The 23458-nt window shown below is 45.9% G+C and overlaps 15 non-coding genes across 15 annotated transcripts; all 15 read left to right on the forward strand.

Annotated features, from left to right (window-relative positions):
- Positions 1–766: 766 nt before the first annotated feature.
- Positions 767–957, forward strand: LOC146011938 (U2 spliceosomal RNA). The gene has a single exon (XR_014445117.1). It is a non-coding gene; the product is annotated as a U2 spliceosomal RNA (small nuclear RNA).
- A 1374-nt stretch (positions 958–2331) lies between these two features.
- Positions 2332–2522, forward strand: LOC146012161 (U2 spliceosomal RNA). Its single transcript, XR_014445334.1, has one exon. It is a non-coding gene; the product is annotated as a U2 spliceosomal RNA (small nuclear RNA).
- Positions 2523–3896: 1374 nt separating this feature from the next.
- LOC146012595 (U2 spliceosomal RNA) lies at positions 3897–4087 on the forward strand. The gene has a single exon (XR_014445752.1). It is a non-coding gene; the product is annotated as a U2 spliceosomal RNA (small nuclear RNA).
- Positions 4088–5460: 1373 nt separating this feature from the next.
- LOC146012162 (U2 spliceosomal RNA) lies at positions 5461–5651 on the forward strand. The gene has a single exon (XR_014445335.1). It is a non-coding gene; the product is annotated as a U2 spliceosomal RNA (small nuclear RNA).
- A 1375-nt stretch (positions 5652–7026) lies between these two features.
- Positions 7027–7217, forward strand: LOC146012163 (U2 spliceosomal RNA). Its single transcript, XR_014445336.1, has one exon. It is a non-coding gene; the product is annotated as a U2 spliceosomal RNA (small nuclear RNA).
- Positions 7218–8591: 1374 nt separating this feature from the next.
- Positions 8592–8782, forward strand: LOC146012164 (U2 spliceosomal RNA). Its single transcript, XR_014445338.1, has one exon. It is a non-coding gene; the product is annotated as a U2 spliceosomal RNA (small nuclear RNA).
- Positions 8783–10155: 1373 nt separating this feature from the next.
- Positions 10156–10346, forward strand: LOC146012561 (U2 spliceosomal RNA). Its single transcript, XR_014445721.1, has one exon. It is a non-coding gene; the product is annotated as a U2 spliceosomal RNA (small nuclear RNA).
- Positions 10347–11720: 1374 nt separating this feature from the next.
- Positions 11721–11911, forward strand: LOC146012165 (U2 spliceosomal RNA). Its single transcript, XR_014445339.1, has one exon. It is a non-coding gene; the product is annotated as a U2 spliceosomal RNA (small nuclear RNA).
- Positions 11912–13285: 1374 nt separating this feature from the next.
- LOC146012166 (U2 spliceosomal RNA) lies at positions 13286–13476 on the forward strand. Its single transcript, XR_014445340.1, has one exon. It is a non-coding gene; the product is annotated as a U2 spliceosomal RNA (small nuclear RNA).
- Positions 13477–14850: 1374 nt separating this feature from the next.
- LOC146012168 (U2 spliceosomal RNA) lies at positions 14851–15041 on the forward strand. Its single transcript, XR_014445342.1, has one exon. It is a non-coding gene; the product is annotated as a U2 spliceosomal RNA (small nuclear RNA).
- A 1374-nt stretch (positions 15042–16415) lies between these two features.
- On the forward strand, positions 16416–16606 carry LOC146012169 (U2 spliceosomal RNA). Its single transcript, XR_014445343.1, has one exon. It is a non-coding gene; the product is annotated as a U2 spliceosomal RNA (small nuclear RNA).
- A 1413-nt stretch (positions 16607–18019) lies between these two features.
- LOC146012171 (U2 spliceosomal RNA) lies at positions 18020–18210 on the forward strand. Its single transcript, XR_014445344.1, has one exon. It is a non-coding gene; the product is annotated as a U2 spliceosomal RNA (small nuclear RNA).
- A 1374-nt stretch (positions 18211–19584) lies between these two features.
- On the forward strand, positions 19585–19775 carry LOC146012172 (U2 spliceosomal RNA). Its single transcript, XR_014445345.1, has one exon. It is a non-coding gene; the product is annotated as a U2 spliceosomal RNA (small nuclear RNA).
- Positions 19776–21146: 1371 nt separating this feature from the next.
- On the forward strand, positions 21147–21337 carry LOC146012173 (U2 spliceosomal RNA). The gene has a single exon (XR_014445346.1). It is a non-coding gene; the product is annotated as a U2 spliceosomal RNA (small nuclear RNA).
- Positions 21338–22711: 1374 nt separating this feature from the next.
- LOC146012174 (U2 spliceosomal RNA) lies at positions 22712–22902 on the forward strand. Its single transcript, XR_014445347.1, has one exon. It is a non-coding gene; the product is annotated as a U2 spliceosomal RNA (small nuclear RNA).
- Positions 22903–23458: the final 556 nt, after the last annotated feature.

Here is a 23458-nt window from a genome sequence, read left to right on the forward strand (position 1 = left end):
CATTGAGAGGGGGATTTAGAAAAAGTATCACTTACCTTCTTCGGACCATCATTTGGGTGGTAACTGCCAATAAAAGAAAACATTGGCCCACCCAGCTCACCTACACATGACTGTCCTGTCTGCCTGTCTGTTCCAAGTGACTGTCTGGCTGTCAGGTTCCGCCGGATTCCGAGTGAGCAGCTTGTGATGTCATAGAGGGCAGATTGTGATGTCACACAAAGGGTCCTGCCACATGAATGCCTGTCCATCTGACTGTCTACTACTGCTGCTGAATGGGCTCAAAACAGGAAAGCCGTCATTGCACCTGATTGTGCAAGATTCCTCCTTCTCCTCTGCAGCAGCTAGCTGATTGATTTACTCACCAGCAGTTCGTCAGGGACACAGGCATGCAGCAGCAAAGAGCGAGGAGACAGCTGGCTGCTGCTGCTTGCCTGTTGGTCGTCTGCCTAGTGGGTGTGTGTCTGTTGACGCGACGTCAACAGACGGGGCGGAGCACATGCAAATTTGGCCTCCTACCCAGCTGAGGCACCCTGCCCGCCCGCCGACGACCTAATCACAAAATCAGTTGGATGGCTACTCGTCCTCCGGTCCCTGTCCAGCACTTCAAGTCCTATTCACACCTGCCGTACAGCCAGGTATCTTTCAGACTGCAACGACATAGAAGTGATGTGTGTGTGTTAGATGTGTCCGTGGTGCTGATCTCTTCTGCACCAGTGTTGGTGGCCGAATTCCGGTTCGCGCGCTTTGCTGGGACCCCATTCGGGTTATCGCTTCTCGGCCTTTTGGCTAAGATCAAGTGTAGTATCTGTTCTTATCAGTTTAATATCTGATACGCCCCCTATTTGGGGGCCATATATTAAATGGATTTTTAGAACAGGGAGATGGAAGAAGAGCTTGCTCTGTCCACTCCACGCATTGACCTGGTATTGCAGTACTTCCAGGACCGGTGCACCTTCCTAATCTGTTATCCAAAAAAAGACTATTTCCATTCCTGGCACTTAATTTGGAGTATCAATTGTTTGTGCACCTTTGTACTAACTTTGTATTTAGAAATGCATGCATTTGCTGCTTCAAGGTTTAACCCTTGTGCATAAATACTTTGAAATCCTGCCTCCAGTGTATCATTTTGTGACTATTTCTTGACTCCTTGAATTGTACTTTCTGGAATCGAGGCAGTTAAATATTTTTACGTGACACTACACTTGATATCAGCATATGCGGCCTAGCCAAAAGACCGGAAGCCTGCCTAAATTAAATGACTTATCAATCGCTGCGACCTCCCAAAAAATAGGCAAACACTATGTGACTTACCTACGATCTTTCCACGGAAACATCAACTGGATCACAGCAATGGCATTTTTGGACCCCCCTCCCTCTCCATTTGAAATGGCTTGGTTTTTTTTTTGCTTTTTCTTTCTTGATCTCTTATATTTTTTTTCTTTTCTTTTTGCGCTCTCTTTTCTCTCTCTTTTGTTTTGGGAAATTTTTTTCCTCTTTCCTCTCTTTTGTTTTGGGAATTTTTTTTCCTCTTCCATTTTTTTTTGCCGAGCCCAACAATTGATGATCATTGAGAGGGGGATTTAGAAAAAGTATCACTTACCTTCTTCGGACCATCATTTGGGTGGTAACTGCCAATAAAAGAAAACATTGGCCCACCCAGCTCACCTACACATGACTGTCCTGTCTGCCTGTCTGTTCCAAGTGACTGTCTGGCTGTCAGGTTCCGCCGGATTCCGAGTGAGCAGCTTGTGATGTCATAGAGGGCAGATTGTGATGTCACACAAAGGGTCCTGCCACATGAATGCCTGTCCATCTGACTGTCTACTACTGCTGCTGAATGGGCTCAAAACAGGAAAGCCGTCATTGCACCTGATTGTGCAAGATTCCTCCTTCTCCTCTGCAGCAGCTAGCTGATTGATTTACTCAGCAGCAGTTCGTCAGGGACACAGGCATGCAGCAGCAAAGAGCGAGGAGACAGCTGGCTGCTGCTGCTTGCCTGTTGGTCGTCTGCCTAGTGGGTGTGTGTCTGTTGACGCGACGTCAACAGACGGGGCGGAGCACATGCAAATTTGGCCTCCTACCCAGCTGAGGCACCCTGCCCGCCCGCCGACGACCTAATCACAAAATCAGTTGGATGGCTACTCGTCCTCCGGTCCCTGTCCAGCACTTCAAGTCCTATTCACACCTGCCGTACAGCCAGGTATCTTTCAGACTGCAACGACATAGAAGTGATGTGTGTGTGTTAGATGTGTCCGTGGTGCTGATCTCTTCTGCACCAGTGTTGGTGGCCGAATTCCGGTTCGCACGCTTTGCTGGGACCCCATTCGGGTTATCGCTTCTCGGCCTTTTGGCTAAGATCAAGTGTAGTATCTGTTCTTATCAGTTTAATATCTGATACGCCCCCTATCTGGGGGCCATATATTAAATGGATTTTTAGAACAGGGAGATGGAAGAAGAGCTTGCTCTGTCCACTCCACGCATTGACCTGGTATTGCAGTACTTCCAGGACCGGTGCACCTTCCTAATCTGTTATCCAAAAAAAGACTATTTCCATTCCTGGCACTTAATTTGGAGTATCAATTGTTTGTGCACCTTTGTACTAACTTTGTATTTAGAAATGCATGCATTTGCTGCTTCAAGGTTTAACCCTTGTGCATAAATACTTTGAAATCCTGCCTCCAGTGTATCATTTTGTGACTATTTCTTGACTCCTTGAATTGTACTTTCTGGAATCGAGGCAGTTAAATATTTTTACATGACACTACACTTGATATCAGCATATGCGGCCTAGCCAAAAGACCGGAAGCCTGCCTAAATTAAATGACTTATCAATCGCTGCGACCTCCCAAAAAATAGGCAAACACTATGTGACTTACCTACGATCTTTCCACGGAAACATCAACTGGATCACAGCAATGGCATTTTTGGACCCCCCTCCCTCTCCATTTGAAATGGCTTGGTTTTTTTTTTGCTTTTTCTTTCTTGATCTCTTATATTTTTTTTCTTTTCTTTTTGCGCTCTCTTTTCTCTCTCTTTTGTTTTGGGAAATTTTTTTCCTCTTTCCTCTCTTTTGTTTTGGGAATTTTTTTTCCTCTTCCATTTTTTTTTGCCGAGCCCAACAATTGATGATCATTGAGAGGGGGATTTAGAAAAAGTATCACTTACCTTCTTCGGACCATCATTTGGGTGGTAACTGCCAATAAAAGAAAACATTGGCCCACCCAGCTCACCTACACATGACTGTCCTGTCTGCCTGTCTGTTCCAAGTGACTGTCTGGCTGTCAGGTTCCGCCGGATTCCGAGTGAGCAGCTTGTGATGTCATAGAGGGCAGATTGTGATGTCACACAAAGGGTCCTGCCACATGAATGCCTGTCCATCTGACTGTCTACTACTGCTGCTGAATGGGCTCAAAACAGGAAAGCCGTCATTGCACCTGATTGTGCAAGATTCCTCCTTCTCCTCTGCAGCAGCTAGCTGATTGATTTACTCAGCAGCAGTTCGTCAGGGACACAGGCATGCAGCAGCAAAGAGCGAGGAGACAGCTGGCTGCTGCTGCTTGCCTGTTGGTCGTCTGCCTAGTGGGTGTGTGTCTGTTGACGCGACGTCAACAGATGGGGCGGAGCACATGCAAATTTGGCCTCCTACCCAGCTGAGGCACCCTGCCCGCCCGCCGACGACCTAATCACAAAATCAGTTGGATGGCTACTCGTCCTCCGGTCCCTGTCCAGCAATTCAAGTCCTATTCACACCTGCCGTACAGCCAGGTATCTTTCAGACTGCAACGACATAGAAGTGATGTGTGTGTGTTAGATGTGTCCGTGGTGCTGATCTCTTCTGCACCAGTGTTGGTGGCCGAATTCCGGTTCGCGCGCTTTGCTGGGACCCCATTCGGGTTATCGCTTTTTGGCCTTTTGGCTAAGATCAAGTGTAGTATCTGTTCTTATCAGTTTAATATCTGATACGCCCCCTATCTGGGGGCCATATATTAAATGGATTTTTAGAACAGGGAGATGGAAGAAGAGCTTGCTCTGTCCACTCCACGCATTGACCTGGTATTGCAGTACTTCCAGGACCGGTGCACCTTCCTAATCTGTTATCCAAAAAAAGACTATTTCCATTCCTGGCACTTAATTTGGAGTATCAATTGTTTGTGCACCTTTGTACTAACTTTGTATTTAGAAATGCATGCATTTGCTGCTTCAAGGTTTAACCCTTGTGCATAAATACTTTGAAATCCTGCCTCCAGTGTATCATTTTGTGACTATTTCTTGACTCCTTGAATTGTACTTTCTGGAATCGAGGCAGTTAAATATTTTTACGTGACACTACACTTGATATCAGCATATGCGGCCTAGCCAAAAGACCGGAAGCCTGCCTAAATTAAATGACTTATCAATCGCTGCGACCTCCCAAAAAATAGGCAAACACTATGTGACTTACCTACGATCTTTCCACGGAAACATCAACTGGATCACAGCAATGGCATTTTTGGACCCCCTCCCTCTCCATTTGAAATGGCTTGGTTTTTTTTTTGCTTTTTCTTTCTTGATCTCTTATATTTTTTTTCTTTTCTTTTTGCGCTCTCTTTTCTCTCTCTTTTGTTTTGGGAATTTTTTTTCCTCTTTCCTCTCTTTTGTTTTGGGAATTTTTTTTCCTCTTCCATTTTTTTTTGCCGAGCCCAACAATTGATGATCATTGAGAGGGGGATTTAGAAAAAGTATCACTTACCTTCTTCGGACCATCATTTGGGTGGTAACTGCCAATAAAAGAAAACATTGGCCCACCCAGCTCACCTACACATGACTGTCCTGTCTGCCTGTCTGTTCCAAGTGACTGTCTGGCTGTCAGGTTCCGCCGGATTCCGAGTGAGCAGCTTGTGATGTCATAGAGGGCAGATTGTGATGTCACACAAAGGGTCCTGCCACATGAATGCCTGTCCATCTGACTGTCTACTACTGCTGCTGAATGGGCTCAAAACAGGAAAGCCGTCATTGCACCTGATTGTGCAAGATTCCTCCTTCTCCTCTGCAGCAGCTAGCTGATTGATTTACTCAGCAGCAGTTCGTCAGGGACACAGGCATGCAGCAGCAAAGAGCGAGGAGACAGCTGGCTGCTGCTGCTTGCCTGTTGGTCGTCTGCCTAGTGGGTGTGTGTCTGTTGACGCGACGTCAACAGACGGGGCGGAGCACATGCAAATTTGGCCTCCTACCCAGCTGAGGCACCCTGCCCGCCCGCCGACGACCTAATCACAAAATCAGTTGGATGGCTACTCGTCCTCCGGTCCCTGTCCAGCACTTCAAGTCCTATTTACACCTGCCGTACAGCCAGGTATCTTTCAGACTGCAACGACATAGAAGTGATGTGTGTGTGTTAGATGTGTCCGTGGTGCTGATCTCTTCTGCACCAGTGTTGGTGGCCGAATTCCGGTTCGCGCGCTTTGCTGGGACCCCATTCGGGTTATCGCTTCTCGGCCTTTTGGCTAAGATCAAGTGTAGTATCTGTTCTTATCAGTTTAATATCTGATACGCCCCCTATCTGGGGGCCATATATTAAATGGATTTTTAGAACAGGGAGATGGAAGAAGAGCTTGCTCTGTCCACTCCACGCATTGACCTGGTATTGCAGTACTTCCAGGACCGGTGCACCTTCCTAATCTGTTATCCAAAAAAAGACTATTTCCATTCCTGGCACTTAATTTGGAGTATCAATTGTTTGTGCACCTTTGTACTAACTTTGTATTTAGAAATGCATGCATTTGCTGCTTCAAGGTTTAACCCTTGTGCATAAATACTTTGAAATCCTGCCTCCAGTGTATCATTTTGTGACTATTTCTTGACTCCTTGAATTGTACTTTCTGGAATCGAGGCAGTTAAATATTTTTACGTGACACTACACTTGATATCAGCATATGCGGCCTAGCCAAAAGACCGGAAGCCTGCCTAAATTAAATGACTTATCAATCGCTGCGACCTCCCAAAAAATAGGCAAACACTATGTGACTTACCTACGATCTTTCCACGGAAACATCAACTGGATCACAGCAATGGCATTTTTGGACCCCCCTCCCTCTCCATTTGAAATGGCTTGGTTTTTTTTTTTGCTTTTTCTTTCTTGATCTCTTATATTTTTTTTCTTTTCTTTTTGCGCTCTCTTTTCTCTCTCTTTTGTTTTGGGAATTTTTTTTCCTCTTTCCTCTCTTTTGTTTTGGGAATTTTTTTTCCTCTTCCATTTTTTTTTGCCGAGCCCAACAATTGATGATCATTGAGAGGGGGATTTAGAAAAAGTATCACTTACCTTCTTCGGACCATCATTTGGGTGGTAACTGCCAATAAAAGAAAACATTGGCCCACCCAGCTCACCTACACATGACTGTCCTGTCTGCCTGTCTGTTCCAAGTGACTGTCTGGCTGTCAGGTTCCGCCGGATTCCGAGTGAGCAGCTTGTGATGTCATAGAGGGCAGATTGTGATGTCACACAAAGGGTCCTGCCACATGAATGCCTGTCCATCTGACTGTCTACTACTGCTGCTGAATGGGCTCAAAACAGGAAAGCCGTCATTGCACCTGATTGTGCAAGATTCCTCCTTCTCCTCTGCAGCAGCTAGCTGATTGATTTACTCAGCAGCAGTTCGTCAGGGACACAGGCATGCAGCAGCAAAGAGCGAGGAGACAGCTGGCTGCTGCTGCTTGCCTGTTGGTCGTCTGCCTAGTGGGTGTGTGTCTGTTGACGCGACGTCAACAGACGGGGCGGAGCACATGCAAATTTGGCCTCCTACCCAGCTGAGGCACCCTGCCCGCCCGCCGACGACCTAATCACAAAATCAGTTGGATGGCTACTCGTCCTCCGGTCCCTGTCCAGCACTTCAAGTCCTATTCACACCTGCCGTACAGCCAGGTATCTTTCAGACTGCAACGACATAGAAGTGATGTGTGTGTGTTAGATGTGTCCGTGGTGCTGATCTCTTCTGCACCAGTGTTGGTGGCCGAATTCCGGTTCGCGCGCTTTGCTGGGACCCCATTCGGGTTATCGCTTCTCGGCCTTTTGGCTAAGATCAAGTGTAGTATCTGTTCTTATCAGTTTAATATCTGATACGCCCCCTATCTGGGGGCCATATATTAAATGGATTTTTAGAACAGGGAGATGGAAGAAGAGCTTGCTCTGTCCACTCCACGCATTGACCTGGTATTGCAGTACTTCCAGGACCGGTGCACCTTCCTAATCTGTTATCCAAAAAAAGACTATTTCCATTCCTGGCACTTAATTTGGAGTATCAATTGTTTGTGCACCTTTGTACTAACTTTGTATTTAGAAATGCATGCATTTGCTGCTTCAAGGTTTAACCCTTGTGCATAAATACTTTGAAATCCTGCCTCCAGTGTATCATTTTGTGACTATTTCTTGACTCCTTGAATTGTACTTTCTGGAATCGAGGCAGTTAAATATTTTTACGTGACACTACACTTGATATCAGCATATGCGGCCTAGCCAAAAGACCGGAAGCCTGCCTAAATTAAATGACTTATCAATCGCTGCGACCTCCCAAAAAATAGGCAAACACTATGTGACTTACCTACGATCTTTCCACGGAAACATCAACTGGATCACAGCAATGGCATTTTTGGACCCCCCTCCCTCTCCATTTGAAATGGCTTGGTTTTTTTTTTGCTTTTTCTTTCTTGATCTCTTATATTTTTTTTCTTTTCTTTTTGCGCTCTCTTTTCTCTCTCTTTTGTTTTGGGAAATTTTTTTCCTCTTTCCTCTCTTTTGTTTTGGGAATTTTTTTTCCTCTTCCATTTTTTTTTGCCGAGCCCAACAATTGATGATCATTGAGAGGGGGATTTAGAAAAAGTATCACTTACCTTCTTCGGACCATCATTTGGGTGGTAACTGCCAATAAAAGAAAACATTGGCCCACCCAGCTCACCTACACATGACTGTCCTGTCTGCCTGTCTGTTCCAAGTGACTGTCTGGCTGTCAGGTTCCGCCGGATTCCGAGTGAGCAGCTTGTGATGTCATAGAGGGCAGATTGTGATGTCACACAAAGGGTCCTGCCACATGAATGCCTGTCCATCTGACTGTCTACTACTGCTGCTGAATGGGCTCAAAACAGGAAAGCCGTCATTGCACCTGATTGTGCAAGATTCCTCCTTCTCCTCTGCAGCAGCTAGCTGATTGATTTACTCAGCAGCAGTTCGTCAGGGACACAGGCATGCAGCAGCAAAGAGCGAGGAGACAGCTGGCTGCTGCTGCTTGCCTGTTGGTCGTCTGCCTAGTGGGTGTGTGTCTGTTGACGCGACGTCAACAGACGGGGCGGAGCACATGCAAATTTGGCCTCCTACCCAGCTGAGGCACCCTGCCCGCCCGCCGACGACCTAATCACAAAATCAGTTGGATGGCTACTCGTCCTCCGGTCCCTGTCCAGCACTTCAAGTCCTATTCACACCTGCCGTACAGCCAGGTATCTTTCAGACTGCAACGACATAGAAGTGATGTGTGTGTGTTAGATGTGTCCGTGGTGCTGATCTCTTCTGCACCAGTGTTGGTGGCCGAATTCCGGTTCGCGCGCTTTGCTGGGACCCCATTCGGATTATCGCTTCTCGGCCTTTTGGCTAAGATCAAGTGTAGTATCTGTTCTTATCAGTTTAATATCTGATACGCCCCCTATCTGGGGGCCATATATTAAATGGATTTTTAGAACAGGGAGATGGAAGAAGAGCTTGCTCTGTCCACTCCACGCATTGACCTGGTATTGCAGTACTTCCAGGACCGGTGCACCTTCCTAATCTGTTATCCAAAAAAAGACTATTTCCATTCCTGGCACTTAATTTGGAGTATCAATTGTTTGTGCACCTTTGTACTAACTTTGTATTTAGAAATGCATGCATTTGCTGCTTCAAGGTTTAACCCTTGTGCATAAATACTTTGAAATCCTGCCTCCAGTGTATCATTTTGTGACTATTTCTTGACTCCTTGAATTGTACTTTCTGGAATCGAGGCAGTTAAATATTTTTACGTGACACTACACTTGATATCAGCATATGCGGCCTAGCCAAAAGACCGGAAGCCTGCCTAAATTAAATGACTTATCAATCGCTGCGACCTCCCAAAAAATAGGCAAACACTATGTGACTTACCTACGATCTTTCCACGGAAACATCAACTGGATCACAGCAATGGCATTTTTGGACCTCCCTCCCTCTCCATTTGAAATGGCTTGGTTTTTTTTTTGCTTTTTCTTTCTTGATCTCTTATATTTTTTTCTTTTCTTTTTGCGCTCTCTTTTCTCTCTCTTTTGTTTTGGGAAATTTTTTTCCTCTTTCCTCTCTTTTGTTTTGGGAATTTTTTTTCCTCTTCCATTTTTTTTTGCCGAGCCCAACAATTGATGATCATTGAGAGGGGGATTTAGAAAAAGTATCACTTACCTTCTTCGGACCATCATTTGGGTGGTAACTGCCAATAAAAGAAAACATTGGCCCACCCAGCTCACCTACACATGACTGTCCTGTCTGCCTGTCTGTTCCAAGTGACTGTCTGGCTGTCAGGTTCCGCCGGATTCCGAGTGAGCAGCTTGTGATGTCATAGAGGGCAGATTGTGATGTCACACAAAGGGTCCTGCCACATGAATGCCTGTCCATCTGACTGTCTACTACTGCTGCTGAATGGGCTCAAAACAGGAAAGCCGTCATTGCACCTGATTGTGCAAGATTCCTCCTTCTCCTCTGCAGCAGCTAGCTGATTGATTTACTCAGCAGCAGTTCGTCAGGGACACAGGCATGCAGCAGCAAAGAGCGAGGAGACAGCTGGCTGCTGCTGCTTGCCTGTTGGTCGTCTGCCTAGTGGGTGTGTGTCTGTTGACGCGACGTCAACAGACGGGGCGGAGCACATGCAAATTTGGCCTCCTACCCAGCTGAGGCACCCTGCCCGCCCGCCGACGACCTAATCACAAAATCAGTTGGATGGCTACTCGTCCTCCGGTCCCTGTCCAGCACTTCAAGTCCTATTCACACCTGCCGTACAGCCAGGTATCTTTCAGACTGCAACGACATAGAAGTGATGTGTGTGTGTTAGATGTGTCCGTGGTGCTGATCTCTTCTGCACCAGTGTTGGTGGCCGAATTCCGGTTCGCGCGCTTTGCTGGGACCCCATTCGGGTTATCGCTTCTCGGCCTTTTGGCTAAGATCAAGTGTAGTATCTGTTCTTATCAGTTTAATATCTGATACGCCCCCTATCTGGGGGCCATATATTAAATGGATTTTTAGAACAGGGAGATGGAAGAAGAGCTTGCTCTGTCCACTCCACGCATTGACTTGGTATTGCAGTACTTCCAGGACCGGTGCACCTTCCTAATCTGTTATCCAAAAAAAGACTATTTCCATTCCTGGCACTTAATTTGGAGTATCAATTGTTTGTGCACCTTTGTACTAACTTTGTATTTAGAAATGCATGCATTTGCTGCTTCAAGGTTTAACCCTTGTGCATAAATACTTTGAAATCCTGCCTCCAGTGTATCATTTTGTGACTATTTCTTGACTCCTTGAATTGTACTTTCTGGAATCGAGGCAGTTAAATATTTTTACGTGACACTACACTTGATATCAGCATATGCGGCCTAGCCAAAAGACCGGAAGCCTGCCTAAATTAAATGACTTATCAATCGCTGCGACCTCCCAAAAAATAGGCAAACACTATGTGACTTACCTACGATCTTTCCACGGAAACATCAACTGGATCACAGCAATGGCATTTTTGGACCCCCCTCCCTCTCCATTTGAAATGGCTTGGTTTTTTTTTTGCTTTTTCTTTCTTGATCTCTTATATTTTTTTTCTTTTCTTTTTGCGCTCTCTTTTCTCTCTCTTTTGTTTTGGGAAATTTTTTTCCTCTTTCCTCTCTTTTGTTTTGGGAATTTTTTTTCCTCTTCCATTTTTTTTTGCCGAGCCCAACAATTGATGATCATTGAGAGGGGGATTTAGAAAAAGTATCACTTACCTTCTTCGGACCATCATTTGGGTGGTAACTGCCAATAAAAGAAAACATTGGCCCACCCAGCTCACCTACACATGACTGTCCTGTCTGCCTGTCTGTTCCAAGTGACTGTCTGGCTGTCAGGTTCCGCCGGATTCCGAGTGAGCAGCTTGTGATGTCATAGAGGGCAGATTGTGATGTCACACAAAGGGTCCTGCCACATGAATGCCTGTCCATCTGACTGTCTACTACTGCTGCTGAATGGGCTCAAAACAGGAAAGCCGTCATTGCACCTGATTGTGCAAGATTCCTCCTTCTCCTCTGCAGCAGCTAGCTGATTGATTTACTCAGCAGCAGTTCGTCAGGGACACAGGCATGCAGCAGCAAAGAGCGAGGAGACAGCTGGCTGCTGCTGCTTGCCTGTTGGTCGTCTGCCTAGTGGGTGTGTGTCTGTTGACGCGACGTCAACAGACGGGGCGGAGCACATGCAAATTTGGCCTCCTACCCAGCTGAGGCACCCTGCCCGCCCGCCGACGACCTAATCACAAAATCAGTTGGATGGCTACTCATCCTCCGGTCCCTGTCCAGCACTTCAAGTCCTATTCACACCTGCCGTACAGCCAGGTATCTTTCAGACTGCAACGACATAGAAGTGATGTGTGTGTGTTAGATGTGTCCGTGGTGCTGATCTCTTCTGCACCAGTGTTGGTGGCCGAATTCCGGTTCGCGCGCTTTGCTGGGACCCCATTCGGGTTATCGCTTCTCGGCCTTTTGGCTAAGATCAAGTGTAGTATCTGTTCTTATCAGTTTAATATCTGATACGCCCCCTATCTGGGGGCCATATATTAAATGGATTTTTAGAACAGGGAGATGGAAGAAGAGCTTGCTCTGTCCACTCCACGCATTGACCTGGTATTGCAGTACTTCCAGGACCGGTGCACCTTCCTAATCTGTTATCCAAAAAAAGACTATTTCCATTCCTGGCACTTAATTTGGAGTATCAATTGTTTGTGCACCTTTGTACTAACTTTGTATTTAGAAATGCATGCATTTGCTGCTTCAAGGTTTAACCCTTGTGCATAAATACTTTGAAATCCTGCCTCCAGTGTATCATTTTGTGACTATTTCTTGACTCCTTGAATTGTACTTTCTGGAATCGAGGCAGTTAAATATTTTTACGTGACACTACACTTGATATCAGCATATGCGGCCTAGCCAAAAGACCGGAAGCCTGCCTAAATTAAATGACTTATCAATCGCTGCGACCTCCCAAAAAATAGGCAAACACTATGTGACTTACCTACGATCTTTCCACGGAAACATCAACTGGATCACAGCAATGGCATTTTTGGACCCCCCTCCCTCTCCATTTGAAATGGCTTGGTTTTTTTTTTGCTTTTTCTTTCTTGATCTCTTATATTTTTTTTCTTTTCTTTTTGCGCTCTCTTTTCTCTCTCTTTTGTTTTGGGAAATTTTTTTCCTCTTTCCTCTCTTTTGTTTTGGGAATTTTTTTTCCTCTTCCATTTTTTTTTGCCGAGCCCAACAATTGATGATCATTGAGAGGGGGATTTAGAAAAAGTATCACTTACCTTCTTCGGACCATCATTTGGGTGGTAACTGCCAATAAAAGAAAACATTGGCCCACCCAGCTCACCTACACATGACTGTCCTGTCTGCCTGTCTGTTCCAAGTGACTGTCTGGCTGTCAGGTTCCGCCGGATTCCGAGTGAGCAGCTTGTGATGTCATAGAGGGCAGATTGTGATGTCACACAAAGGGTCCTGCCACATGAATGCCTGTCCATCTGACTGTCTACTACTGCTGCTGAATGGGCTCAAAACAGGAAAGCCGTCATTGCACCTGATTGTGCAAGATTCCTCCTTCTCCTCTGCAGCAGCTAGCTGATTGATTTACTCAGCAGCAGTTCGTCAGGGACACAGGCATGCAGCAGCAAAGAGCGAGGAGACAGCTGGCTGCTGCTGCTTGCCTGTTGGTCGTCTGCCTAGTGGGTGTGTGTCTGTTGACGCGACGTCAACAGACGGGGCGGAGCACATGCAAATTTGGCCTCCTACCCAGCTGAGGCACCCTGCCCGCCCGCCGACGACCTAATCACAAAATCAGTTGGATGGCTACTCGTCCTCCGGTCCCTGTCCAGCACTTCAAGTCCTATTCACACCTGCCGTACAGCCAGGTATCTTTCAGACTGCAACGACATAGAAGTGATGTGTGTGTGTTAGATGTGTCCGTGGTGCTGATCTCTTCTGCACCAGTGTTGGTGGCCGAATTCCGGTTCGCGCGCTTTGCTGGGACCCCATTCGGGTTATCGCTTCTCGGCCTTTTGGCTAAGATCAAGTGTAGTATCTGTTCTTATCAGTTTAATATCTGATACGCCCCCTATCTGGGGGCCATATATTAAATGGATTTTTAGAACAGGGAGATGGAAGAAGAGCTTGCTCTGTCCACTCCACGCATTGACCTGGTATTGCAGTACTTCCAGGACCGGTGCACCTTCCTAATCTGTTATCCAAAAAAAGACTATTTCCATTCCTGGCACTTAATTTGGAGTATCAATTGTTTGTGCACCTTTGTACTAACTTTGTATTTAGAAATGCATGCATTTGCTGCTTCAAGGTTTAACCCTTGTGCATAAATACTTTGAAATCCTGCCTCCAGTGTATCATTTTGTGACTATTTCTTGACTCCTTGAATTGTACTTTCTGGAATCGAGGCAGTTAAATATTTTTACGTGACACTACACTTGATATCAGCATATGCGGCCTAGCCAAAAGACCGGAAGCCTGCCTAAATTAAATGACTTATCAATCGCTGCGACCTCCCAAAAAATAGGCAAACACTATGTGACTTACCTACGATCTTTCCACGGAAACATCAACTGGATCACAGCAATGGCATTTTTGGACCCCCCTCCCTCTCCATTTGAAATGGCTTGGTTTTTTTTTTGCTTTTTCTTTCTTGATCTCTTATATTTTTTTTCTTTTCTTTTTGCGCTCTCTTTTCTCTCTCTTTTGTTTTGGGAAATTTTTTTCCTCTTTCCTCTCTTTTGTTTTGGGAATTTTTTTTCCTCTTCCATTTTTTTTTGCCGAGCCCAACAATTGATGATCATTGAGAGGGGGATTTAGAAAAAGTATCACTTACCTTCTTCGGACCATCATTTGGGTGGTAACTGCCAATAAAAGAAAACATTGGCCCACCCAGCTCACCTACACATGACTGTCCTGTCTGCCTGTCTGTTCCAAGTGACTGTCTGGCTGTCAGGTTCCGCCGGATTCCGAGTGAGCAGCTTGTGATGTCATAGAGGGCAGATTGTGATGTCACACAAAGGGTCCTGCCACATGAATGCCTGTCCATCTGACTGTCTACTACTGCTGCTGAATGGGCTCAAAACAGGAAAGCCGTCATTGCACCTGATTGTGCAAGATTCCTCCTTCTCCTCTGCAGCAGCTAGCTGATTGATTTACTCAGCAGCAGTTCGTCAGGGACACAGGCATGCAGCAGCAAAGAGCGAGGAGACAGCTGGCTGCTGCTGCTTGCCTGTTGGTCGTCTGCCTAGTGGGTGTGTGTCTGTTGACGCGACGTCAACAGACGGGGCGGAGCACATGCAAATTTGGCCTCCTACCCAGCTGAGGCACCCTGCCCGCCCGCCGACGACCTAATCACAAAATCAGTTGGATGGCTACTCGTCCTCCGGTCCCTGTCCAGCACTTCAAGTCCTATTCACACCTGCCGTACAGCCAGGTATCTTTCAGACTGCAACGACATAGAAGTGATGTGTGTGTGTTAGATGTGTCCGTGGTGCTGATCTCTTCTGCACCAGTGTTGGTGGCCGAATTCCGGTTCGCGCGCTTTGCTGGGACCCCATTCGGGTTATCGCTTCTCGGCCTTTTGGCTAAGATCAAGTGTAGTATCTGTTCTTATCAGTTTAATATCTGATACGCCCCCTATCTGGGGGCCATATATTAAATGGATTTTTAGAACAGGGAGATGGAAGAAGAGCTTGCTCTGTCCACTCCACGCATTGACCTGGTATTGCAGTACTTCCAGGACCGGTGCACCTTCCTAATCTGTTATCCAAAAAAAGACTATTTCCATTCCTGGCACTTAATTTGGAGTATCAATTGTTTGTGCACCTTTGTACTAACTTTGTATTTAGAAATGCATGCATTTGCTGCTTCAAGGTTTAACCCTTGTGCATAAATACTTTGAAATCCTGCCTCCAGTGTATCATTTTGTGACTATTTCTTGACTCCTTGAATTGTACTTTCTGGAATCGAGGCAGTTAAATATTTTTACGTGACACTACACTTGATATCAGCATATGCGGCCTAGCCAAAAGACCGGAAGCCTGCCTAAATTAAATGACTTATCAATCGCTGCGACCTCCCAAAAAATAGGCAAACACTATGTGACTTACCTACGATCTTTCCACGGAAACATCAACTGGATCACAGCAATGGCATTTTTGGACCCCCCTCCCTCTCCATTTGAAATGGCTTGGTTTTTTTTTTGCTTTTTCTTTCTTGATCTCTTATATTTTTTTTCTTTTCTTTTTGCGCTCTCTTTTCTCTCTCTTTTGTTTTGGGAAATTTTTTTCCTCTTTCCTCTCTTTTGTTTTGGGAATTTTTTTTCCTCTTCCATTTTTTTTTGCCGAGCCCAACAATTGATGATCATTGAGAGGGGGATTTAGAAAAAGTATCACTTACCTTCTTCGGACCATCATTTGGGTGGTAACTGCCAATAAAAGAAAACATTGGCCCACCCAGCTCACCTACACATGACTGTCCTGTCTGCCTGTCTGTTCCAAGTGACTGTCTGGCTGTCAGGTTCCGCCGGATTCCGAGTGAGCAGCTTGTGATGTCATAGAGGGCAGATTGTGATGTCACACAAAGGGTCCTGCCACATGAATGCCTGTCCATCTGACTGTCTACTACTGCTGCTGAATGGGCTCAAAACAGGAAAGCCGTCATTGCACCTGATTGTGCAAGATTCCTCCTTCTCCTCTGCAGCAGCTAGCTGATTGATTTACTCAGCAGCAGTTCGTCAGGGACACAGGCATGCAGCAGCAAAGAGCGAGGAGACAGCTGGCTGCTGCTGCTTGCCTGTTGGTCGTCTGCCTAGTGGGTGTGTGTCTGTTGACGCGACGTCAACAGACGGGGCGGAGCACATGCAAATTTGGCCTCCTACCCAGCTGAGGCACCCTGCCCGCCCGCCGACGACCTAATCACAAAATCAGTTGGATGGCTACTCGTCCTCCGGTCCCTGTCCAGCACTTCAAGTCCTATTCACACCTGCCGTACAGCCAGGTATCTTTCAGACTGCAACGACATAGAAGTGATGTGTGTGTGTTAGATGTGTCCGTGGTGCTGATCTCTTCTGCACCAGTGTTGGTGGCCGAATTCCGGTTCGCGCGCTTTGCTGGGACCCCATTCGGGTTATCGCTTCTCGGCCTTTTGGCTAAGATCAAGTGTAGTATCTGTTCTTATCAGTTTAATATCTGATACGCCCCCTATCTGGGGGCCATATATTAAATGGATTTTTAGAACAGGGAGATGGAAGAAGAGCTTGCTCTGTCCACTCCACGCATTGACCTGGTATTGCAGTACTTCCAGGACCGGTGCACCTTCCTAATCTGTTATCCAAAAAAAGACTATTTCCATTCCTGGCACTTAATTTGGAGTATCAATTGTTTGTGCACCTTTGTACTAACTTTGTATTTAGAAATGCATGCATTTGCTGCTTCAAGGTTTAACCCTTGTGCATAAATACTTTGAAATCCTGCCTCCAGTGTATCATTTTGTGACTATTTCTTGACTCCTTGAATTGTACTTTCTGGAATCGAGGCAGTTAAATATTTTTACGTGACACTACACTTGATATCAGCATATGCGGCCTAGCCAAAAGACCGGAAGCCTGCCTAAATTAAATGACTTATCAATCGCTGCGACCTCCCAAAAAATAGGCAAACACTAGGTGACTTACCTACGATCTTTCCACGGAAACAAACACTATGTGACTTACCTACGATCTTTCCACGGAAACATCAACTGGATCACAGCAATGGCATTTTTGGACCCCCCTCCCTCTCCATTTGAAATGGCTTGGTTTTTTTTTTGCTTTTTCTTTCTTGATCTCTTATATTTTTTTTCTTTTCTTTTTGCGCTCTCTTTTCTCTCTCTTTTGTTTTGGGAAATTTTTTTCCTCTTTCCTCTCTTTTGTTTTGGGAATTTTTTTTCCTCTTCCATTTTTTTTTGCCGAGCCCAACAATTGATGATCATTGAGAGGGGGATTTAGAAAAAGTATCACTTACCTTCTTCGGACCATCATTTGGGTGGTAACTGCCAATAAAAGAAAACATTGGCCCACCCAGCTCACCTACACATGACTGTCCTGTCTGCCTGTCTGTTCCAAGTGACTGTCTGGCTGTCAGGTTCAGCCGGATTCCGAGTGAGCAGCTTGTGATGTCATAGAGGGCAGATTGTGATGTCACACAAAGGGTCCTGCCACATGAATGCCTGTCCATCTGACTGTCTACTACTGCTGCTGAATGGGCTCAAAACAGGAAAGCCGTCATTGCACCTGATTGTGCAAGATTCCTCCTTCTCCTCTGCAGCAGCTAGCTGATTGATTTACTCAGCAGCAGTTCGTCAGGGACACAGGCATGCAGCAGCAAAGAGCGAGGAGACAGCTGGCTGCTGCTGCTTGCCTGTTGGTCGTCTGCCTAGTGGGTGTGTGTCTGTTGACGCGACGTCAACAGACGGGGCGGAGCACATGCAAATTTGGCCTCCTACCCAGCTGAGGCACCCTGCCCGCCCGCCGACGACCTAATCACAAAATCAGTTGGATGGCTACTCGTCCTCCGGTCCCTGTCCAGCACTTCAAGTCCTATTCACACCTGCCGTACAGCCAGGTATCTTTCAGACTGCAACGACATAGAAGTGATGTGTGTGTGTTAGATGTGTCCGTGGTGCTGATCTCTTCTGCACCAGTGTTGGTGGCCGAATTCCGGTTCGCGCGCTTTGCTGGGACCCCATTCGGGTTATCGCTTCTCGGCCTTTTGGCTAAGATCAAGTGTAGTATCTGTTCTTATCAGTTTAATATCTGATACGCCCCCTATCTGGGGGCCATATATTAAATGGATTTTTAGAACAGGGAGATGGAAGAAGAGCTTGCTCTGTCCACTCCACGCATTGACCTGGTATTGCAGTACTTCCAGGACCGGTGCACCTTCCTAATCTGTTATCCAAAAAAAGACTATTTCCATTCCTGGCACTTAATTTGGAGTATCAATTGTTTGTGCACCTTTGTACTAACTTTGTATTTAGAAATGCATGCATTTGCTGCTTCAAGGTTTAACCCTTGTGCATAAATACTTTGAAATCCTGCCTCCAGTGTATCATTTTGTGACTATTTCTTGACTCCTTGAATTGTACTTTCTGGAATCGAGGCAGTTAAATATTTTTACGTGACACTACACTTGATATCAGCATATGCGGCCTAGCCAAAAGACCGGAAGCCTGCCTAAATTAAATGACTTATCAATCGCTGCGACCTCCCAAAAAATAGGCAAACACTATGTGACTTACCTACGATCTTTCCACGGAAACATCAACTGGATCACAGCAATGGCATTTTTGGACCCCCCTCCCTCTCCATTTGAAATGGCTTGGTTTTTTTTTTGCTTTTTCTTTCTTGATCTCTTATATTTTTTTTCTTTTCTTTTTGCGCTCTCTTTTCTCTCTCTTTTGTTTTGGGAATTTTTTTTCCTCTTTCCTCTCTTTTGTTTTGGGAATTTTTTTTCCTCTTCCATTTTTTTTTGCCGAGCCCAACAATTGATGATCATTGAGAGGGGGATTTAGAAAAAGTATCACTTACCTTCTTCGGACCATCATTTGGGTGGTAACTGCCAATAAAAGAAAACATTGGCCCACCCAGCTCACCTACACATGACTGTCCTGTCTGCCTGTCTGTTCCAAGTGACTGTCTGGCTGTCAGGTTCCGCCGGATTCCGAGTGAGCAGCTTGTGATGTCATAGAGGGCAGATTGTGATGTCACACAAAGGGTCCTGCCACATGAATGCCTGTCCATCTGACTGTCTACTACTGCTGCTGAATGGGCTCAAAACAGGAAAGCCGTCATTGCACCTGATTGTGCAAGATTCCTCCTTCTCCTCTGCAGCAGCTAGCTGATTGATTTACTCAGCAGCAGTTCGTCAGGGACACAGGCATGCAGCAGCAAAGAGCGAGGAGACAGCTGGCTGCTGCTGCTTGCCTGTTGGTCGTCTGCCTAGTGGGTGTGTGTCTGTTGACGCGACGTCAACAGACGGGGCGGAGCACATGCAAATTTGGCCTCCTACCCAGCTGAGGCACCCTGCCCGCCCGCCGACGACCTAATCACAAAATCAGTTGGATGGCTACTCGTCCTCCGGTCCCTGTCCAGCACTTCAAGTCCTATTCACACCTGCCGTACAGCCAGGTATCTTTCAGACTGCAACGACATAGAAGTGATGTGTGTGTGTTAGATGTGTCCGTGGTGCTGATCTCTTCTGCACCAGTGTTGGTGGCCGAATTCCGGTTCGCGCGCTTTGCTGGGACCCCATTCGGGTTATCGCTTCTCGGCCTTTTGGCTAAGATCAAGTGTAGTATCTGTTCTTATCAGTTTAATATCTGATACGCCCCCTATCTGGGGGCCATATATTAAATGGATTTTTAGAACAGGGAGATGGAAGAAGAGCTTGCTCTGTCCACTCCACGCATTGACCTGGTATTGCAGTACTTCCAGGACCGGTGCACCTTCCTAATCTGTTATCCAAAAAAAGACTATTTCCATTCCTGGCACTTAATTTGGAGTATCAATTGTTTGTGCACCTTTGTACTAACTTTGTATTTAGAAATGCATGCATTTGCTGCTTCAAGGTTTAACCCTTGTGCATAAATACTTTGAAATCCTGCCTCCAGTGTATCATTTTGTGACTATTTCTTGACTCCTTGAATTGTACTTTCTGGAATCGAGGCAGTTAAATATTTTTACGTGACACTACACTTGATATCAGCATATGCGGCCTAGCCAAAAGACCGGAAGCCTGCCTAAATTAAATGACTTATCAATCGCTGCGACCTCCCAAAAAATAGGCAAACACTATGTGACTTACCTACGATCTTTCCACGGAAACATCAACTGGATCACAGCAATGGCATTTTTGGACCCCCCTCCCTCTCCATTTGAAATGGCTTGGTTTTTTTTTTGCTTTTTCTTTCTTGATCTCTTATATTTTTTTTCTTTTCTTTTTGCGCTCTCTTTTCTCTCTCTTTTGTTTTGGGAAATTTTTTTCCTCTTTCCTCTCTTTTGTTTTGGGAAATTTTTTTCCTCTTCCATTTTTTTTTGCCGAGCCCAACAATTGATGATCATTGAGAGGGGGATTTAGAAAAAGTATCACTTACCTTCTTCGGACCATCATTTGGGTGGTAACTGCCAATAAAAGAAAACATTGGCCCACCCAGCTCACCTACACATGACTGTCCTGTCTGCCTGTCTGTTCCAAGTGACTGTCTGGCTGTCAGGTTCCGCCGGATTCCGAGTGAGCAGCTTGTGATGTCATAGAGGGCAGATTGTGATGTCACACAAAGGGTCCTGCCACATGAATGCCTGTCCATCTGACTGTCTACTACTGCTGCTGAATGGGCTCAAAACAGGAAAGCCGTCATTGCACCTGATTGTGCAAGATTCCTCCTTCTCCTCTGCAGCAGCTAGCTGATTGATTTACTCAGCAGCAGTTCGTCAGGGACACAGGCATGCAGCAAAGAGCGAGGAGACAGCTGGCTGCTGCTGCTTGCCTGTTGGTCGTCTGCCTAGTGGGTGTGTGTCTGTTGACGCGACGTCAACAGACGGGGCGGAGCACATGCAAATTTGGCCTCCTACCCAGCTGAGGCACCCTGCCCGCCCGCCGACGACCTAATCACAAAATCAGTTGGATGGCTACTCGTCCTCCGGTCCCTGTCCAGCACTTCAAGTCCTATTCACACCTGCCGTACAGCCAGGTATCTTTCAGACTGCAACGACATAGAAGTGATGTGTGTGTGTTAGATGTGTCCGTGGTGCTGATCTCTTCTGCACCAGTGTTGGTGGCCGAATTCCGGTTCGCGCGCTTTGCTGGGACCCCATTCGGGTTATCGCTTCTCGGCCTTTTGGCTAAGATCAAGTGTAGTATCTGTTCTTATCAGTTTAATATCTGATACGCCCCCTATCTGGGGGCCATATATTAAATGGATTTTTAGAACAGGGAGATGGAAGAAGAGCTTGCTCTGTCCACTCCACGCATTGACCTGGTATTGCAGTACTTCCAGGACCGGTGCACCTTCCTAATCTGTTATCCAAAAAAAGACTATTTCCATTCCTGGCACTTAATTTGGAGTATCAATTGTTTGTGCACCTTTGTACTAACTTTGTATTTAGAAATGCATGCATTTGCTGCTTCAAGGTTTAACCCTTGTGCATAAATACTTTGAAATCCTGCCTCCAGTGTATCATTTTGTGACTATTTCTTGACTCCTTGAATTGTACTTTCTGGAATCGAGGCAGTTAAATATTTTTACGTGACACTACACTTGATATCAGCATATGCGGCCTAGCCAAAAGACCGGAAGCCTGCCTAAATTAAATGACTTATCAATCGCTGCGACCTCCCAAAAAATAGGCAAACACTATGTGACTTACCTACGATCTTTCCACGGAAACATCAACTGGATCACAGCAATGGCATTTTTGGACCCCCCTCCCTCTCCATTTGAAATGGCTTGGTTTTTTTTTTGCTTTTTCTTTCTTGATCTCTTATATTTTTTTTCTTTTCTTTTTGCGCTCTCTTTTCTCTCTCTTTTGTTTTGGGAAATTTTTTTCCTCTTTCCTCTCTTTTGTTTTGGGAATTTTTTTTCCTCTTCCATTTTTTTTTGCCGAGCCCAACAATTGATGATCATTGAGAGGGGGATTTAGAAAAAGTATCACTTACCTTCTTCGGACCATCATTTGGGTGGTAACTGCCAATAAAAGAAAACATTGGCCCACCCAGCTCACCTACACATGACTGTCCTGTCTGCCTGTCTGTTCCAAGTGACTGTCTGGCTGTCAGGTTCCGCCGGATTCCGAGTGAGCAGCTTGTGATGTCATAGAGGGCAGATTGTGATGTCACACAAAGGGTCCTGCCACATGAATGCCTGTCCATCTGACTGTCTACTACTGCTGCTGAATGGGCTCAAAACAGGAAAGCCGTCATTGCACCTGATTGTGCAAGATTCCTCCTTCTCCTCTGCAGCAGCTAGCTGATTGATTTACTCAGCAGCAGTTCGTCAGGGACACAGGCATGCAGCAGCAAAGAGCGAGGAGACAGCTGGCTGCTGCTGCTTGCCTGTTGGTCGTCTGCCTAGTGGGTGTGTGTCTGTTGACGCGACGTCAACAGACGGGGCGGAGCACATGCAAATTTGGCCTCCTACCCAGCTGAGGCACCCTGCCCGCCCGCCGACGACCTAATCACAAAATCAGTTGGATGGCTACTCGTCCTCCGGTCCCTGTCCAGCACTTCAAGTCCTATTCACACCTGCCGTACAGCCAGGTATCTTTCAGACTGCAACGACATAGAAGTGATGTGTGTGTGTTAGATGTGTCCGTGGTGCTGATCTCTTCTGCACCAGTGTTGGTGGCCGAATTCCGGTTCGCGCGCTTTGCTGGGACCCCATTCGGGTTATCGCTTCTCGGCCTTTTGGCTAAGATCAAGTGTAGTATCTGTTCTTATCAGTTTAATATCTGATACGCCCCCTATCTGGGGGCCATATATTAAATGGATTTTTAGAACAGGGAGATGGAAGAAGAGCTTGCTCTGTCCACTCCACGCATTGACCTGGTATTGCAGTACTTCCAGGACCGGTGCACCTTCCTAATCTGTTATCCAAAAAAAGACTATTTCCATTCCTGGCACTTAATTTGGAGTATCAATTGTTTGTGCACCTTTGTACTAACTTTGTATTTAGAAATGCATGCATTTGCTGCTTCAAGGTTTAACCCTTGTGCATAAATACTTTGAAATCCTGCCTCCAGTGTATCATTTTGTGACTATTTCTTGACTCCTTGAATTGTACTTTCTGGAATCGAGGCAGTTAAATATTTTTACGTGACACTACACTTGATATCAGCATATGCGGCCTAGCCAAAAGACCGGAAGCCTGCCTAAATTAAATGACTTATCAATCGCTGCGACCTCCCAAAAAATAGGCAAACACTATGTGACTTACCTACGATCTTTCCACGGAAACATCAACTGGATCACAGCAATGGCATTTTTGGACCCCCCTCCCTCTCCATTTGAAATGGCTTGGTTTTTTTTTTGCTTTTTCTTTCTTGATCTCTTATATTTTTTTTCTTTTCTTTTTGCGCTCTCTTTTCTCTCTCTTTTGTTTTGGGAAATTTTTTTCCTCTTTCCTCTCTTTTGTTTTG

This window comes from Crinia signifera, chromosome 6, assembly GCF_055691185.1.
Source record: "Crinia signifera chromosome 6, ASM5569118v1, whole genome shotgun sequence".
In the NCBI taxonomy this organism is placed as follows: Eukaryota; Metazoa; Chordata; class Amphibia; order Anura; family Myobatrachidae; genus Crinia; species Crinia signifera.